Source organism: Rhinichthys klamathensis, unplaced genomic scaffold (assembly GCF_029890125.1).
Source record: "Rhinichthys klamathensis goyatoka isolate OS25496 unplaced genomic scaffold, OSU_Roscu_1.1 h1tg000019l_1, whole genome shotgun sequence".
NCBI lineage: Eukaryota > Metazoa > Chordata > Actinopteri > Cypriniformes > Leuciscidae > Rhinichthys > Rhinichthys klamathensis.
In genome coordinates, this window is record NW_026606570.1 from 3,280,173 (window position 1) to 3,298,625 (window position 18,453).

The window sequence follows — 18,453 nt, forward strand, 5'->3', positions numbered from 1 at the left end:
CCATATTCCCGCTCCCGCAGACTCAATCGGAAGCACAGCTGTCAATCATGACATTACACCCCGTTTTCATAGCATCAAAAAACTAAACCAAACTTATTGGGTAAAGGATCACTTGAACATATGTCTGGGTTATAAGAACTAACAAAAAAGACAAAGTGTGGGAATTATTTTTTTTTTAACTGTAATTGGATTTTTTAATTGGGTTTACATTTGATTACATGGAGAGGGCGGGGTTTAAGACCTATACTGCAGCCAGGCACTAGGGGGCGTTCAAAATGGTTTGGCTTCACTTTTCAGGACTTATGTGGCACACTTGGATGCGACCATGCATCCTCTCCTACTGTCCCACACACATATGCATTGGCTATAAACATGCTGTATAGTTTACATGATAAAAGTAATCTTAAAGTTAAGATAGGCTGTAACGGCCCTTAGAGCAGTTACTATCCAGATACGATCCAGGCCGTATCCAGATCTGATGAAGGACCTGCGCCTGGATACGACGACAACGCAGTCCTGAAGTGTCAACTAGTCTCTCCCCTGTGAAGGCCTCCTTCCCTTCCCTTCCCTTTACCTCTGTACAGATAAAATGTTGTCGGGTTAATTCTGGTTATGCGGTCATGTGGTTATGGGGAAGCACTAAAAAATTCTGTATTATAAATTTTTCAAGGCTTGTACCTTGGAACCCATTTCATGGTTTGCGTTCTCGAGCCACCAGGCACTGTTTTGTGCAAATGAGCGCATTAAGGGTTTTCTGTTCGAACGGTGTCGTGTTAGTGGCCTCTAAGTTAATAATAACTAATCATCGTTGCGACGGAAGTGAATCAATCAAAACTAACTTTAGATGGACAATGACTTTATTCTAGAGCTGCTGTAAAGCCAAAACAATCTCTGTTGCTTTCATTTCCTATTATCACTGTAAAGCTGCTTTGAAACAATCTATATTGTTAAAAGCGCTATATAAATGAAGGTGACTTGACTATGATTTCAAGCTGTAGTGCCACTACCATGCCCCGGGGGGCTCTACAGACTACTCCACCTCTGGATAAAAGGCAGGGAGAAGTAGAGTTGGAGCATGTTTGGTTGGAGAGAAGCATGGGCCCAATTCGCCTACTTATACTACGCCCTAAAAGTATGTACTCTTTTTGTGAAGAAAAAGTACATACTTTTGAGTGTGTAGCAAAAGAGTAGGCAAGCTTTGGGACATACTACTTCATCATCTTTAACGGACAGCTCTGTCGCGTGCATCCTATCACCGTAAATGCCCTGTCAATCATCTCGTCACAGTTAAAATCTTCCATTCAATCTAATTAGGGGCCAAGCACCGAAGGTGCGGAGGCACCTATTGTATCTGTTCCGGTTCTTATTATTATTATTATTATTATTATTATTATTCTTCTTCTTCCGACTGGGCGTCTATGGCAGCCCATAGAACCGTTTCCGGGAAAGTTGTTTCGGTTTGACATTCTGATAGAGGACAGTCCCAACAGTAATTGCACCAATTTTGGTGTCTCTAACTCATTGCCTCTAGCGCCACCACCTGTCCAAAGTTTCACTTTTATTATGCTAATAACTTTTGAACCGTAAAGCCTATCAACGAAATTCTTTTTTCTTCTGATTCCTGAGCTCATGTTGATTCGATTGCACCCTATGACGTCATTTTCCGTCATAAAAATATGGCCGCCATTTTGAATTGTCCAAAAAACCTACTTTTGCGAACTCGTCCTAGACGGTTTGTCCGATTTTCACCAAAATTGCACCACATCATCTCCAGGCAGTGCCGACAAAAAGTTATGGAATTCAAGTTGATTCGTCAAACCGTTTTCGATAAACGCACAAACTAATTTTACGTAGCGCTTGCGAAAACAGACGTAAGGCTGTATCTCCGCAACGCTTAATCATATTCAGACCAAACTTGGTACATGTCATCATAAGCATGACTTGAGGCTACATGCAGCGTTTCGGCACAGCGCCACCTACTGGTCCGGAGATACGAAAAAAGGCTATTTTTGCTTATAACTTCTGAACGGTTTGTTCAAAAATCATAAAAATGGTCTCGTTAGATTCAGGACGTCATGGCGAGTCGATTGATATCCAATTTTCCCAGATCAGCAATTTTGCCTGTCGGCCATTTTGAATTATGTGCTAAAATGCTGTATTTTTTGAACGCATGAACGAATTGTTACGAAACTCGGTATGGGTCATCAGTACGATGCCCTGAAGGAGCCTGAGAAGTTTCGAAACAGCGCCACCTAGTGGTGATTTTTTTTTCTCCAATAGCTTATAATGCTTATAACTTTGGGTGTGGCCTACTTATTCTCACAAAACTGATTTCGTTAGACTCCTGAATCCTTGCCGAGTCCAACGATACCAGACTTGCCAGGTTTCAGCATATCGTTTGTGCAGCGTTGTAATTTAGCGCTTAAAAAACATTTGCCGATATCTTCGAAACCGCTAATCCGATCGAGACGAAACCACCGTCAGAAGTTTGGAAACATAGGTCGATAGGCTATACGACAATGCCCAAATGCGAAAATATTGATAGTAAGGGGTAGTAAAATCCAATCAAAGTCACGTGTCAGTCATTTTTGACGTGTTTTTTCACATAAATGTCTATAACTCCGAAGCGAATTGAGATTTTTACACCAAAATTGACACACATATGTATGGGCTCACTCTGAGGACACGTAAAAAAAATGGTGGGACTGAGCCTCTTGGTGGCGCTATAATAGAACAAAACATGAAATTCCCATTGACTTCAATACAGTTTTGTGATGTAAAATGCTATACTTAACAAATGCATTGCTGTAACATTACGAAACTCAGAATGTGCCATTAGCACCATGCCCTGAGGGTACTCAAAAGATTTCGAGACAGCGCCACCTAGTGGTCAAAAGTTATAACAAAATGTCCAAAAATGCTAATAACTTTTGAATAAATCTGGCTATTGAAATGACACTGGTATTAATAGATTCCTTGGGTCAAGCTGAAAACGTAGATACCAATTTTTACTTATTTGTCCGAACTTCCTGTCCGTCATCTTGATTTTCAGTCAAAACCTACTTTTTCGAACTCCTCCTAGACCGTTTGTCCGATTTTCACCAAAATCGAATCGTATCCTCTCCAGACTGTGCCGACTAAAAGTTATGGATTTCGTGTCGATAGACGAACCCGTTTTTGTATAGTGCAGCATCAAAGTTGAGGCATGCTGCCAAAATGACTATTCAGGGTTTATCTCTGCAATGCCTTGACATTTTGACAACAAACTGTGTGTGTGTCATTGCCACCTCACTCTGACCACACCACATACATTTTGTAACTGCACCACCTATTGGTCGAAAGTGATAATCCATTAAATCATATTTTTAGTTAATGTATTAGATTTTTCAGCCATTTTGCCAAAATTCATCTTTAAATGTCTTTAATTGCTCATTGTTGCAGTTGGTCTGACACTCCCAGCCATGTTGGCATCTGATATCATCTTCTTGCGCTTGGCCCCGATAATGGCTGCTTGCAGCTATATTTTAATTTCTTACCGTTTCGGAGAGAAATGTTGTAGCACGTTCACCTGCCAGTCGTGGGTCTTTCATGCGGAGACTCTCCTCATGTGTTTGCAATTTGAATATAATGATGCATTTAAAAGTTAATAACGTATAAGCTAAACGTATCTTTACAAAAGTTCACAATGCTGCTGCAGATGCAATTTAAATGTAGCCAACATTGAATAAATAAATTTTCGTCAGGTCAGATACTGATAATTAATCACTCAAACCCCTTTATCTAAACCTCTCTACATAACCGCCGGACTCGTGTGTCCTCCATGTCTGTAGTTTTTTTTAACACTTTTCACTCGTGTTTGTAGTTCTAACCGAATCCTTGTCCAACGCGCGATGTGTTGTGGGCAATATTAGCCGTTAGAGTGCGCATCGATCTGCACTTCGGATTCTGACCGGAAATAGTAGGCCATCCGGGTATCTTTGGAACACTCATTTCAACATACTATGATTTGGGATTTACTAATTCTATTTTCGAATACTATTTAGGACGTATAGTATGCGAATTGGGACGCAGCAATGGCCTCCTCTTGTGCTATGTGTAGAGTCTGGGTTGAGAAACTGTTGTTTTAAGCTCATCCAAGTAAGTGTTTTGTTCATTTTGTGTTGTTAACATTGTATTTGGTGGGTTACGTCTTATTTGGGTTATTTCATGTGATTATGTTTGGTGCTAATGTTAGCCTGTATGTTTCTATTTAGAAGGACTTCTCGTACATCCCTCATCCACAATGTTTATCTTTCTTATTCTACTGGGTTGAGACATCTTCCATCCTATGCTGTACTGTTACTTGTGAGGATTTTACTGAGTTATGCCAATATCATCATTGGATAAATTGAATCAACTGATAACAGGGATTTTTGAGAGCTGCAAGGACACCGTTATTGCAACGTACCCTAAACTGAAGCCTGAATTGATTGAAGCTAGAATTTGAAATGATATACTGGACTGTTTGCTCCTTTTTGCTCCTTTCTTGTTTAACAAACCCCTATCTTCACCTGCACCATTCTCAAAGACCTCTAAAGGAAAGCCATTTCTTGGACAATGACCAGATAAGCTTGGTTTCTTATATCTTTATTCACCATGACAACAAAGAAAACATACATGCAACTATCTTCATATGTTGCCTGTTTTGATTATGGGTGGGAATCTCTAGGCACCTCACGATTCGATTCAATTACGATTCAGAGGGCTGCGATGCTAAAACGATTATCGATGCATCTTATAAGAACTAACAAACTTGGCGTGACTACTTGGTACTTTTAAAGCAAAGTATTTATAATGACCCATAAAGAATTTACTTCCAATACTTCCTCTATATTAATTTTATTAATAAAACAAATGGAAGTGATTTGGCAAGTCAACTCTAGGTTACATTTGCCAGCTTATGTCCCAACATTGCAACGAACCAACAGGAAAATAAATGTGTGCCTGTACTAGCAGCATACTTGTAGTAAATTAATACAAACTTCATATTCTGAATCTCTAACATTTAATAATATACTTCTAACCAACATCCTCCTGTTATGTGCAATGAGCAATATAATCCTTCAGACAATAAAACAAATAAACATTTTGCTGTAGAAAAATAAAAAAAACAGCTTTCGTTCAAAAATATAGAATTATGTACCAGCAGCTATAAAAATAATGCTTGTGGACTTACACATATTCTGAATAATTAGTAACATACAAAGCCGCTCTTAAACACAACTAAATAAAAAAGAGTTATGACTTAATTTTTGCTGTATGCTGTTTTTGATTGTGGTATACTGTATCAAAAGCAGCTTATACAAAAAAAGTAAATGAACATCTGCAGAGAGCACAGTCAAAATTTAACTTTTTGTGACTAATGTTGCACTGATGCACACTGTGACTGTGGAGGGCTATACAGTAAACCCAGAGCCATAGAGAGAAAGAGTTGCGACACTCCCATAGACCTCCGTTGTAAAAAAATGGCGGCGCTTTTAACCGCCTACTTCCGGGATATGGAGCTCGGATTAGTTCCAAACACTGGCATTTGGCTGTTGGACCCCATTCACTTACATTGCTGCGCGTCGAGTTGTTCCAGAGGTAAGTTGCTGAAATATCGACTTCTTTTGAATTGTCAACTGTCTATATTGTATCAGAAGCCCTTTGCGATGCTTATACTGGTCTTCATTTGTATATGCACAGCGTAATTATTTATATTTTATCTTGGTTGTTCCAACCAATTTTCAAGCACTGCCTGATAGCTAGTTAGCTAGCGCGACTTCACCAGTTGTGAAAGTATAGCATCTAATTAGTTCGGTAATGAATCGCTACCACCTTTATAGCAACTTTTATTTAGTTGAATTTTTGGGATATACTAACTAACTTTTCATTATGTTACGTGTTGGCTGAGTTTTGAGTGGTGAATGCTTCGCGTCGAGTTGTTCCAGAGGTAACGTAAGTTTCTGAAATATCTACCTCTTTTGAATTGTCAACTGTCTAACTTATATTGTATCAGAGGCCCTTTGCGATGTTTATACTGGTCTTCATTTGTACATGCAAAGCGTAATTATTTATATTTTATCTTGGTTGTTTCAACCAATTTTCAAGCACTGCCTGCTAGCTAACGTTAACGTAGTTAGCTAACGCGACTTCGTCAGCTGTGACAGTAAATCGCTACCACCTTTATAGCAACGTTTATTTAATTTAATTTTTTGGGATATACTAACTTTTCATTATGTGACGTGTTGGCTGTACTTAATTTGTATCAGAACCCATCTCAGATACTCATTTACTGTGAGGAAACTTTGTATTGTAGTAATATCCACACTAGTTTAATGATTGTTCTTCAAAAGTATTATTCAGTACAACAAATAGTAGACTACTTGACAGGCTACTCTACAGCAGTGAATCAAGGATGAGCCTAAAACATGGTCATGCATCCAAAATGGTAAGATGATTTTTTTTTTTTTTTTTACAAAATAAACACTTTTTTTTTCAGCCTCATGTCAACCAAGGCTGCTGCTGGTGGTGACTGGTGCTGGCGACGACTGCAGGTGATGACTGCTGAAGGAAGAGGAGGTTGGGGGCTGCTGACGGTGGACTGGGAACGGAGATGCCAATTACATCCATGGCAACGAGTAATGTGCTTGGGAGTCGCCTAGCTGTTATGACCTTCGGTGCAGAAGTCTGTTGGGTCTTCTTTGCCTTCTTACTCTGACTCTTGCTGCCAAGATACCCTTTATTTTTTTCCTTCCTCTCAGCCCTGATGCACTTTGATGCAATCCTTAACCTCAGTCTGATGTATGTGGATATGATTTTTTTCTTCAGGTCATGGCATGAGGGAAGGTTGCTGTCCAGTAACATGGCCTCCTGTTTCAGCTGTGCTACTGCATTTGAGGACTCCATGAGGGAATCGCTCGTCTTCACACGGAACAGCTGCTCCACGTTCTGAACAAGAGTGAAAACCTCATCAGATGGACGGAAAAGTGCACCCCTTTTAAATTCCTTCAATTCCAGCAGAACAGCGCTTTCATTTTCAGCATTGATGACATTTTGTACTAGTGCACACTGACATTTGTCACAAAGTGAGAAGCTGATGACTCTTTTCACAATGTATCCTGCCAGGTGGTATAGCACACAGGACTCTGTTTTGGTGATGTCAGGTGGTGTAGTCAGGTCTACCAGCTGCTCCACTCTCAGAACTTCAGGAGGACTGCAGCTGCTGTTCTGCGTATCCAGGAAGTCTGCCAAGTGGTCTGATCCATCCTCCAGGTAACTACCAGTATGTACTGGTGATAGGAACTGACCCACGGTGACAGCCCGCAGTGCATATTGGAACTCTACAGGTGTTGGGACAGAGTTCCTCAGACGAATGGACGAAAAAGTGTTTTCCAGGCAGTCCTGGGTGAAGCGGCTTGTGAGCACAAATTTGTGCCCTTGACTCAACAAGTCATGCTGGACCTCCAGGATTGTTGTTGTGGCCATCACCAGTCCTGTCTGAACTGGTTTCCAGCTGCCCTTGGGACCGATCTTCAGGCCCCGAAACAGATGAATGGAGTCGCGGAGGAAGCTGATGGCCTTATCATACTCCTCCATCTTAAAATGACTTAGGGCAGTAACAGCATTGCGTGACGACATGAGGTCAAACCAGTGGTCCACCTTCTCCAAAAACCATGAAGTGGTAAGGTAGGATTCTGGTCTGTGCTCCTCTGCCACCATATATCTCAGAGCAGCACTAGTTGACTTGCTAAAGACATGCATTGCTGAACTGACCTTCATCTTTTCAAAATGGCTAGGCTCCAGGATGCCTCTAGACAACTTGGGTGCCAGCTTTAGGGCCATGCCATCTTGGTATGATACCAGATCTTTCAGAGGGCCAACAGACACCTGACTGGACGGCAGCTTCTCCTTGTCCACCACATCTTGTGGTATGGTGATGACGTGACCATTGATTAAGGCGCTCTTCAAGTTCTTTACCACGTGTGGCACATCAGGCATGAAGTAGAGGCGCTGGTGTGGCTCCACAGGATGTACTATCCACGGCTTGGCATAGGTCACCCCAAAAGACTTCCACATTGCCCTATTGGGGCTCCCCATGTCAGTGGTGATGTTTACCACATGAAGCCCTATCGACGCCGCTGCTTCCAAGATGGTGAGTATTATGGGCCGGTACACTGCGCCATCAGTAGAATTACCGCTGTTATGGTAAGCCACAACCTGTTTCCACCGTGTGGTTGCACCAGCCAGCATGAACACTAAGGCATGAGTGGCCTGGCCTTTGTGGCCAGGTAATGTTGTGTTCCCAAACAGCCTCCCTGTTCCCAGATGCAGCTCGACGCTAGGGGTGATGGACATTTCATCTAAGGTGAGCACACATTTCTTCTCCATTTCGTTCATGCCATCTGCCTTCAGCCTCAGCATATCAAACACCTCCCCCAACACTCCTGGCTCCAGTTTAACATGCTGGGTCCTCCTCTGAATGGTCCTGATGTCAGGCAGAGGCATATTCATTGCTTGGAGGGTTTTATATCCTGTAGTGCCTAATTCTAAGTGCTTTTTTCACGGTTTCTTTCCCCCACCGTATTCCCCCTTTTTTTGAATGCCCAAGTGCTCTAATTTGGTCTGTGTTGAAGATTGTTTTAAACTTTTGATTAATCAAATTGTGTTTTTTTCTTAATGCCAAATTAATCCTTTTCTGTTTTACCAGAGCCCTCTCTGCTCTCCTTCTGAGTAATCTCTCCATTCTCAGCTGCCTCATTAGATCCTCCATGTGAGCCTGGTCATAACTGGCCCTTGGCAGTCTGGACCCTGGAGCACCTGACCCTGGCAAACTGGCCTCTTCATTGCTGACCTCTGACTGACTGGCCCCTGTAATGCTTACATCTGTTTCTCTCTCTCTGTCTGTTATGTCCCTTTCATTCCCTTGGATCTCCACCTCAATTTCTCTCTCAATCTCTGTAACAATAACAAGGTATTCTTGCTGTTATATGTATGCTGCCTTCAGATTTGCACCTATTGTCATTTAAGGGTACACTACACTCCTATAGAGACATTCATCTAAATCAGTCTATTTCCAATGGTAAAGTATGAAGAAATCTGTAGACTATCTACATGTTGTGTATGAATATTCTGGAAAATCCCTTAACTGTTTTGAAGCTGTATGTACTAATCTTAAGGTTGCATTATGAGTGTAGTCTATCCTTGAATTATATAACATGGGAAACATTGTTAGCTGCGTATATCATACCGATGTTTGATGTGCCACAATAGGTGTGGTCATTATTCCTGACATTAACAGCTGGCATACTCCTTGACGTGGCTTTCCTCCTTTTCGGCTTAGGCCGATGTATAAATACTGTTGGCACAGCATCTGGCCTCAACTTCAAATTTCCTCCTGATTTGTTGGCAATAAATTGGTCATCTTCAAAGTGTACCTGTAGGTAGGCTTATAAAATCAGTTTCCACTGCACACTTCAAATGTTATTGAATAGTCATAATTCTCTACACTTGGAAATATGATCCCCTTTAAATTGTCATGTCACCTCTGTGAACATTACTTACATGACAGAGTTTTCTGCTGTTGTTGTCTTCTGTCAGACACAGGTTTTGTCTTTTAACCATTGCCATCCACCTCTTCCTTCGCTCTATGTCCTTAGGGAAGCCATACATATGGAACCCCTTATTGGATCGATTAGAGCATCCAAATGCTGCACATCCAACCATGGTATGACCACTGATCTATTAAAATGTCAGTTGTAACCAATAGCCATCAGAACTCAGACATCATTGAAAATCACAGAGAGGGGGTGACAACTTCTCCCCAACCACTAATGTCCCTCTGACTTGATTAGGTAAGAGGTCAGAGTACATGACCAAACCAGTATCCTCCTCTCTCACTCTTCATGATGTTTTGAGTTTGCTTAGGGCTGTTATAATGATTCCTGTTGTGGTAATGACACAATGTACAGTATGTTTGTGATGTTCGAATATGTTGTGATTGGGTTGTCCCAAGTATATAGCGCTACCTGCTATGTTGTCCCAAGTATATAGCGCTACCTGCTATGTCCTCTGAGTCTGCTTTTAACTGTGTTCTCTCCCTTTATTGACCACTGTCCCTATTCTTACTGCTTTATAGGGCCCAGGAAACAGATGAGAAAGAGGATGTCCCTTTCACAAAGGAAGCCTTTTTTTATTTATTTTTATTTAAATGGTTAGGCTCTGGGATGCCCTAGAGTCATCTGCCTTCAGCCTCTGCCTATCAAACACCTCCCCCAACACACCTGGCTCCAGTTTAACATGCTGCATCTTCTGAATGGTCCTGATGTCAGGCAGAGGCATATTCATGGCTTGGAGGGTTTTATATCCTGTAGTGCCACAATAGAACTATAGTTGCATCTCCACCTCCCCTTTTTTTTTTGTAACTAATTGTGCCAGCACATAATCTAATTTATACTGCTTTCTTTACAGTTTTCCTCACACCACTTCCCGTTAGCCTCATCAATACAGTTTTTTTAGCTGGTAGTTTTGTCTGTCATTGTTTAATAAAAAAAAAATATTTGAAAACCTTCATTTGTATCAGCCATGCTTAATTGATGTCTCAATAGCTGAAACAGAAGTTACAAGTGTTTTGTTAGTTAATTGCTTAAATGACTTGGATTGAGTTACAGCTACCTTACTCTTAGCCTGCTCTGTACACTAACCCAGAGCCATAGAGAAAACTCTTCACTCTGCACTTACCTATAGACCCAAACATAAAAGCGTAAATTCGTTTTTAATCTGTTATAGTTTTGATAATGTGTATGGCTTAATCTTAAAATTATATTATTAGTCTTAACATGATTATGTTTCACGGTGTGATCCTGAGGGTGGCCACTTTCATCAGAAGTGAGCTAGCTTCTAGCGAATTCTGAATGGACCGCCACGGCAGACCTCTGCGTGATCACGAAGGTAGGCTAATGGCTGAATTGTAATTTATAAGCAAAATCACGGGAATCAATGGCCTAATACAGCCCAGTTGTGCTAAAATAAATATCATGAGACCGACGTCCATCATCAGATGAATATGGAAAAGTTAAGTTAGAGCCGCTAAAGCTACCCATGCGAGCACTAAGCTTTTCCCTCCAAAAAAAATTGCCTAAAACTTATCTAAGTAATATACAGTATTTCGTTGTCACCCTGCCTCTCCAAATGCAAAACTGACATTAACAAAATGCAATAACAGCTGAAAAAGTGCTTGGTTGTGTGTTTTATTTTATATTTACCGTTCAAAAATGCAATCGCTGCTGTCTGTCCCATAGAAGAACATGACAGCCAGCGTACGTTTTGGAACTATTGGGGCTTCCATGAACCACGTGACAGCCGTCGCGGCGACATCAAAGAGTGTCGCAACTCTTTCTCTCTATGGCTCTGAGTAAACCTACGTATAACGCTACGTATAACAGATTGGTTTACAGCATATTGATGTGAAAACTAAACAATACAGAAAGCAGCTCTCAAACAAAAAATAGAAAATAGGTCACAATGAAATTGCCAATTTTCCATACGTTAGCTTTTAACGAAGAGGGTGCTTTTTGAATTTCGCACTCAGCCATCATGCGTCTCTGTTATGTGCACGCCACAGACTGGCCGGGCACTGCACGTCCGTGCTTCAGAGTTCCGCCTTTTGCATTCCACCAATATTATGTTATTAGAGAAAAAAATAACACATTTAGAAAATCGATTTTTGACATTTGTGAATCGATTCAGAATCGTCCACGTCCGCATCGCAATGCATCTAAGAATCGATTTTTCCCCCCACCCCTAGTTTTGATGGTTTTGTGTGTAATATTCGATATAAACACTTCTGCAACTACTTCTGTGTTTGGACTTATGGTTTGAGTGTTTCTGAGTCTGGTTAAAGCCATTCTAGTCAATAGAGATGTGCCCTTCTGAGAGTTCTTAGTTGGACGGTTACAAAATGGCGCCCGAACAGGGACCTTAAGACTATTTTATCAGACCACCAGAACACCAAACCATATGTTATAGTATGCATATATGTTAATTTACAGTCTAACCCCTTCCAAAACAAAACAACAACAACATTTTAAGTCATTTAATTTTGCAATCTACATTCAGTCTATCATGGATAGGGATATAGTCACTTCCCTAACAGACTTCACAGCAGGGTCCTTTCATTCACGGAGAGCCAATGAGAGACCTGATTACCACTTTTAGTGATTTATATATTAACTCAGATGAAGAAAGTGAGAGAACTGAAGATAATGATCCTGATGAGGAGCTCCGTTTTCCACCACCACCACCACCCACATTGACTGATGAATCCAACGGTCAGTCATCAGCTTTAAACTCTATGCTAAACGCACGGGCCATCTCTTTAGAAGCACAGTTAACAGATTTGGAGAATGGGGTGAGTGAAAAGGTTTCATCGGTGGAGTTGGAGAAACAATGTAGGAAGTTGGAGGATAAAATGTCATATTTGATGCAACGCGAATGTGAAAGGGTGAAACAACAGCTAGAAATGTTAGTGAAGGATTTGGGGCAATCCATGGTTGACTGCTTAAAGAGAAGGGGTCGCAATTGGAACACAAGTCATCCACACCAGTTGTTACAAGCCAGAACCCTCTAGCTAACATACATTGTGCAAAACCCAGCAACTTGACCTATATTGAGCAAAGCAACCAGTCTTCACTACAATACTATCCTCCAGTAAAACTGAATTCCCTAATTTATCTAATTCCCAGGAAGATGATCCTGTTGTGTGAGGAGTACTTTGCTGTGCGTCCCTTGAATGAAGAAGAGATTCTAGCCTCCCTTACGGCTGTGCTAAAAGGAACCGCCAAGAATCCCGAGTTCTTTTTAAGCGAAGACCAATGAGGAGGTAGCAACTAGGAAGTTACTGGAAAGAAAGCAAGGGGTTAAGGAGAGCATCCGTGATTTTTCTTTTCATTACCGAGCTTTGTGCCTGCGATGGAGAAAAGAGATTACGGATAAGGAGATAGTTCAAGCAATTCTAAGGAACTGCAATCCCCGACTTGCTAGCCTGTTAAGAAGGACTATCAAGGATGTTGAGTAACTGGTTTGGATGGGAACTCAAATCGAGCGAGACTTGGATGAGTCTAAGAGGTACTGGTTTCAAGCTAACGGTGAGGAGCAGAGGAAGAAAATGGCCACCACCGAGCATTAACGAAACCCCCCCCCATGCAAGTCATCAAGTGATGCAAGCCTGCCAGCAACCAGTATCAAAGAGTCCTTGTGGAAACAGTTGTGCTGGCAAGAACCGTATCAATCAAGCCAAGGCCAATCTTTTCTGTTGGCAAATGGACAAAGACAAACTGCAGTTGGGAAGGTTAATTGGAAATGTGAAGTGCAAGAACAGGTAGTGCCTATGTCCCTTCACATCATGCCGGATCTGACTTTACCGATTATCCTAGGCATTGATTTTCTACTTTAGAGCAGAATGATACTAGACTCAGGCTCAGTACAGCTTACCCACTGAAGAAGAAATTGAGGAAGCAAACTCTTTTCCCTTCCTTCATCACAATGTGTACCCTTCACTGCACTTTTACCTTGCAATAACTTCTCCGGGTGGCAATAACGAATCCAGACAGCAATCCAGCAGCCATATCACCCTGTAGCCCAAGACTGGTTGCCCACTGAAGCTAAGCAGGGCTGAGCCTGGTTAGTACCTGGATGGGAGACCTCCTGAGAAAACCAGGTTGCTGCAGGAAGAGGTGTTATTGAGGCCAGCAGGGGGTGCTCACCCTGTGGTCTGTGTGGGTCCAAACGCCCCAGTATAGTGACGGGGACACTATACTGTCAAAGAGCACCGTCCTTCTGATGAGACGTTAAACTGAGGCCCTGACTCTCTGTGGTCATTAAAAATCCCATGGCACTTCTCGTAAAAGAGTAGGGGTGTAACCCCGGTGTCCTAGCCACATTCCACCCATTGGCACCTGCCAATCATGGCCTCCTAATAATCCCCATCCACTGAATTGGCTCTATCACTCTCTCTCCTCTCCAACTATAGCTGGTGTGTGGTGAGCGCACTGGCGCCGTTGTACTGTGGCTGCCGTCGCATCATCCAAGTGGATGCTGCAGACTGGTGCTGGTTGAGGAGAGAACCCCTGATATGATTGTAAAGCGCTTTGGGTGTACAGTAGTACATATGAAAGCGCTATATAAATGCCTCATTCATTCATTCATTCATTCAAATACAACAACTTGCCCAAGCAGCAGACACTGAAACCCATGTGAAGAAACAGTTGGAAGAATTGTTGTTAAGCTTGCCGTCAGTGTGTACCCTGGAGATTGGGCGGACTAGTGTTGTGAAGCACCGTATCATAACTACGGATGAGGTACCAGTCCGACGGCGTGCGTACAGGGTTTCTAGAGAAAAACAACAGTTTATTGAGTCGGAAGTACAGGAGCTTCTAAAACGGAGTTATCCAACCATCTACCTCTCCTTGGGCTGCTCCCGTAGTTGTAGTCCCGAAAAAGGATGGTGGGTCCAGATTCTGCGTTGATTATAGAGGTCTAAACTCTAAAACTCACTTAGATGACTATCCGATGCCTCAAATTCAAGATATCCTCGAGTCATTGCATGGAGCATTGCATGGAGTCTTTAGCACTCTCGACCTTAAGAGTGGTTACTGGCAACTAGAGATGGAGCCAGACATTAATCAGAAGACTGTGTTCGTAACGTCAACAGGGTTATATGAATTTGTGTGTCTTCCTTTTGGGCTGAAAAATGCTGCAGCTTCATTTCAGAGATTAATGGAACATGTGCTACAAGAAATCAAAGGAAAATGTTGCATGGTGTACATTGACGATATTGTTGTGTATTCCAAATCCATCTCTGAACATCTGCATCAAGTTCTTGCATGTCTCCATAAAGCTGGCCTCACTGTCAACCTAAAGAAATGCCACCTCATTCAGAATTCCCTTACGTTCCTTGGGCACGTCATTTCAGAAAAAGGAGTGACTACAGACCCAACTAAGGTTGCTGCAGTAAAGTCCTTCCCAGTACCACAAACTGTCAAAGATGTGCAAAGATTTTTGGGACTAGCAGGCTGGTATCACAGGTTCATACCCCAGTTTTCAGAGAAGGCTGCTCCCTTGCACTCTTTAAAACAAAAGAATGTCAAATGGTCTTGGGATGACCAGTGTCAACAGGCATTTGACATTCTCAAGCAAGACTTGGTACAAGCACCTGTACTGGTAGCCCCTGACTTCACTAAACCTTTTCGTGTTCAGACGGATGCCAGTGACATTGGTCTAGGAGCCGTGCTCACCCAAGAGACGGAAGAAAAGGAACATGTCATTGCGTATGCTTCTCGCTTACTCAGAGGAGCCGAGAAGGCATACTCAGTCTCAGAAAAAGAATGTCTAGCTGTGGTATGGGTGGTGGAAAAGTGGAGACCATACTTGGATGGCTTTCCTTTAGAGGTCTTTGAGAATGGTGCAGGTGAAGATAGGGGTTTGTTAAACAAGAAAGGAGCAAACAGTCCAGTAGATCATTTCAAATTCTAGCTTCAATCAATTGAGGCTTCAGTTTAACGGTGTCCTTGCAGCACTCAAACATCCCCGTTATATCAGTTGATTCAATTTATCCAATGATGATATTGGCATAACTCAGTAAAATCCCCACAAGAAACAGTACAGCATAGGAAGATGTCTCAACCCAGTAGAATAAGAAAGATAAACATTGTGGATGAGGGATGTACGAGAAGTCCTTCTAAATAGAAACATACAGGCTAACATTAGCACCAAACATAATCACATGAAATGACCCAAATAAGACATAACCCACCAAATACAATGTTAACAACACAAAATGAACAAAACACTTAGGCCTACTTGGATGAGCTTAAAACAACAGTTTCTCAACTCGGACTCTACACATAAGGTTAGCACAAGAGGAGGCCATGATTCTCTCCAACCAAACATGCTCCAACTCTACTTCTCCCTGCCTTTTATAGGAGTAGTAGTCTGGAGAGCCCCCTGGAGCATGGTAGTGGTACTACAGCTTGAAACCATAGTAACTACTCTAAAGGCCGTTACATATCCCCCCGCTCAATGGAAAATTTGCCCAGCATGGCAAATTTTAAGATTCTGAATGTGATGGGAATCAAGGTTGGAGGGATCTTGGACAATGACCAGATAAGCTTGGTTTCACCATAATCTTTATTCACCATGACAACAAAGAAAACATACATGCAACTATCCTCATATGTTGACTCTCTGTTTTGATGGTTTTGTGTGGAATATTCAATATAAACACTTCTGCAACTACTTCTGTGTTTGGACTTATGGTCTGAGTGTTTCTGAGTCTGGTTAAAGCCATTATAGTCAAAAGAGTCCTTCCTTATACATGTATGCGTGATGTGCCCATCTTTTTTGTCTTGTCGCGAATGAATGGTTTACGCATTTGCATGAATAAGAGTGGGATCATGTAACACTAGCCAAAGGATGACAAAAATTAACACATGCTGCGTTAATTGCGTTAACAGACCTAATTTGTTTATTTCATATAAAATCGCAGTATTTTGCGTCATATAACCGCATAGGCTTGACATCGAGATTGCGATATGATTAATCGTGCAGCACTAGTAAAAATGGCTGCCCACTGCACTGGGTGTGTGTGTTCACTACTTGTTACTCCTAATGTGTGTGCACAGGGTATCCGCGGGGTCTTGAAAAGTATTAAAAGGTGATAAATCAATTTTGGGAAAATTAAGACCCTTAAAAAGTATTAAAAAGTCTTATCACGGCTTTATAAAGTCTTAAATTTTGAAAGTATTTTTTCTAGGGATGCACCGAATATTCGGCCACCGAAAATAGCCCAAAAGTGCATTTTTGGTTTTCGGCCGAAAGACTTTTATCACCGAAACAATACGGCCGAAATGTTGTGATGACGCAAACAGAAACCGCGACCTGCACGTGCTTGTCTGAAGCAACATGTCTGCGGTGTGGACGTATTTCAGTATATCTGAACCCGCGAGGAGACGGAAGCCTTGTTTATACTTTCGCCTGCCTCCGCAGCGCGAGTCTCCACAGACAGCGCGCGCACCACTCCAAACGGTCGAGGCGTTTATACTTGACGCGCTCGCCGTTGTACTTTTCTTTGAAACGACAGGGGACGACTCAAGTAACTGTCCTCTAACCATCAGGAATCGGTGTAAAGAAGAAAGATAAACACGTGACAATGTTTATTTTTTAGTAGCCTACCACCACCAATACAAAAATAATCATGTAAAACCCAGTAAACCCTGAGATTATTACTTGTGACATTACAACAAAATATGTATAGGAATATGTACTAAATAACGCTCTCTTAAATATTTTCTAATTTCACTAAACATATTTCATTAAGTTTCGTGTACATTTGTATTAAACATGGACCTTTGTTCATTAAAATGGCTTTTTATGCTAGTGTATGCTCATTTTTAAAATGTAATCAACTAATTTAGACGTGCAAACTGGGTGCTGGTGTGATGAGAAGTTCATGCTCGGCTTTGTTTTTATGACAGAACATTTAATTTTAAAACCTTTCTGCAGGCCAGCAGATTATTATTTAATGTACACATGAGTGGGGTCAAGTTAAACATTTTAGTTTGAATTTTATTTTATACTGTGCATTGTGCTAAATAAATATTTGCATAATTTGTAATTGATTTATTCTTTGAAAATGTTAATTTATGCAATTGCAATGCCTTGATTTTAGTAAAGTTTGTACACAGTCATAACCATAAATGCAATGGTACTTATAATTGGCATAATTTCTTTCGGTTTTTCGGCCTTGGGTTCCTCTTTTTCGGTTTTCGGTTTCGGCCAAGAATTTTCATTTCGGTGCATCCCTAATTTTTTCTGAATTAGCTGTCCAACAGTTTGAGTCCCAAAAACATCGTAAAAGTGTGTGAATTTAGTCATTTTTATTTTTTTTAAAAACGAAGAACTGAGGCACATGTCAGCATGATTGTTGTTGAGGGTGTAGCAAAGTTTTGTTTTGTTTTTTAATAAACTTTGCTTTGATTTACTATCCCAGCCTATTTGATTTTTTTTTTTTATCAGAGTGGTCTATAGTCTTTATCACAAACTAAAACTGTTAAGTTAAAAGTATCACTGATGTAAATGGTTACAGCTTGAAGTGGCGGTGAGGTATTAAAAAATATTGAGAAGGTCTTGAAAAAGTCTTGAAAAGGTATTAAAATTAACTTCAAGATTCCTGCATATACCCTGGTGCAGTAACTGATGGGTTAAATGCAGAGGACACATTCTGATTATGGGTTACATTACTTGGTCTTTACAACAAAACAAAAAAATTGTAAACTGGCCTTTGATGTTTTGGGCAAAAACTCCTGACAGTGATGTTTTTGTGTATTTTTTATTTATTTTTTTCACAGCGTTGAATGTCATATGGTGATAGTGAAACAT

The 18,453-nt window shown here is 41.2% G+C and overlaps 1 pseudogene; it reads left to right on the top strand.

Annotated features, from left to right (window-relative positions):
- Window positions 1–13,631: 13,631 nt before the first annotated feature.
- On the top strand, window positions 13,632–13,748 carry LOC130073033 (5S ribosomal RNA; annotated as a pseudogene).
- Window positions 13,749–18,453: the final 4,705 nt, after the last annotated feature.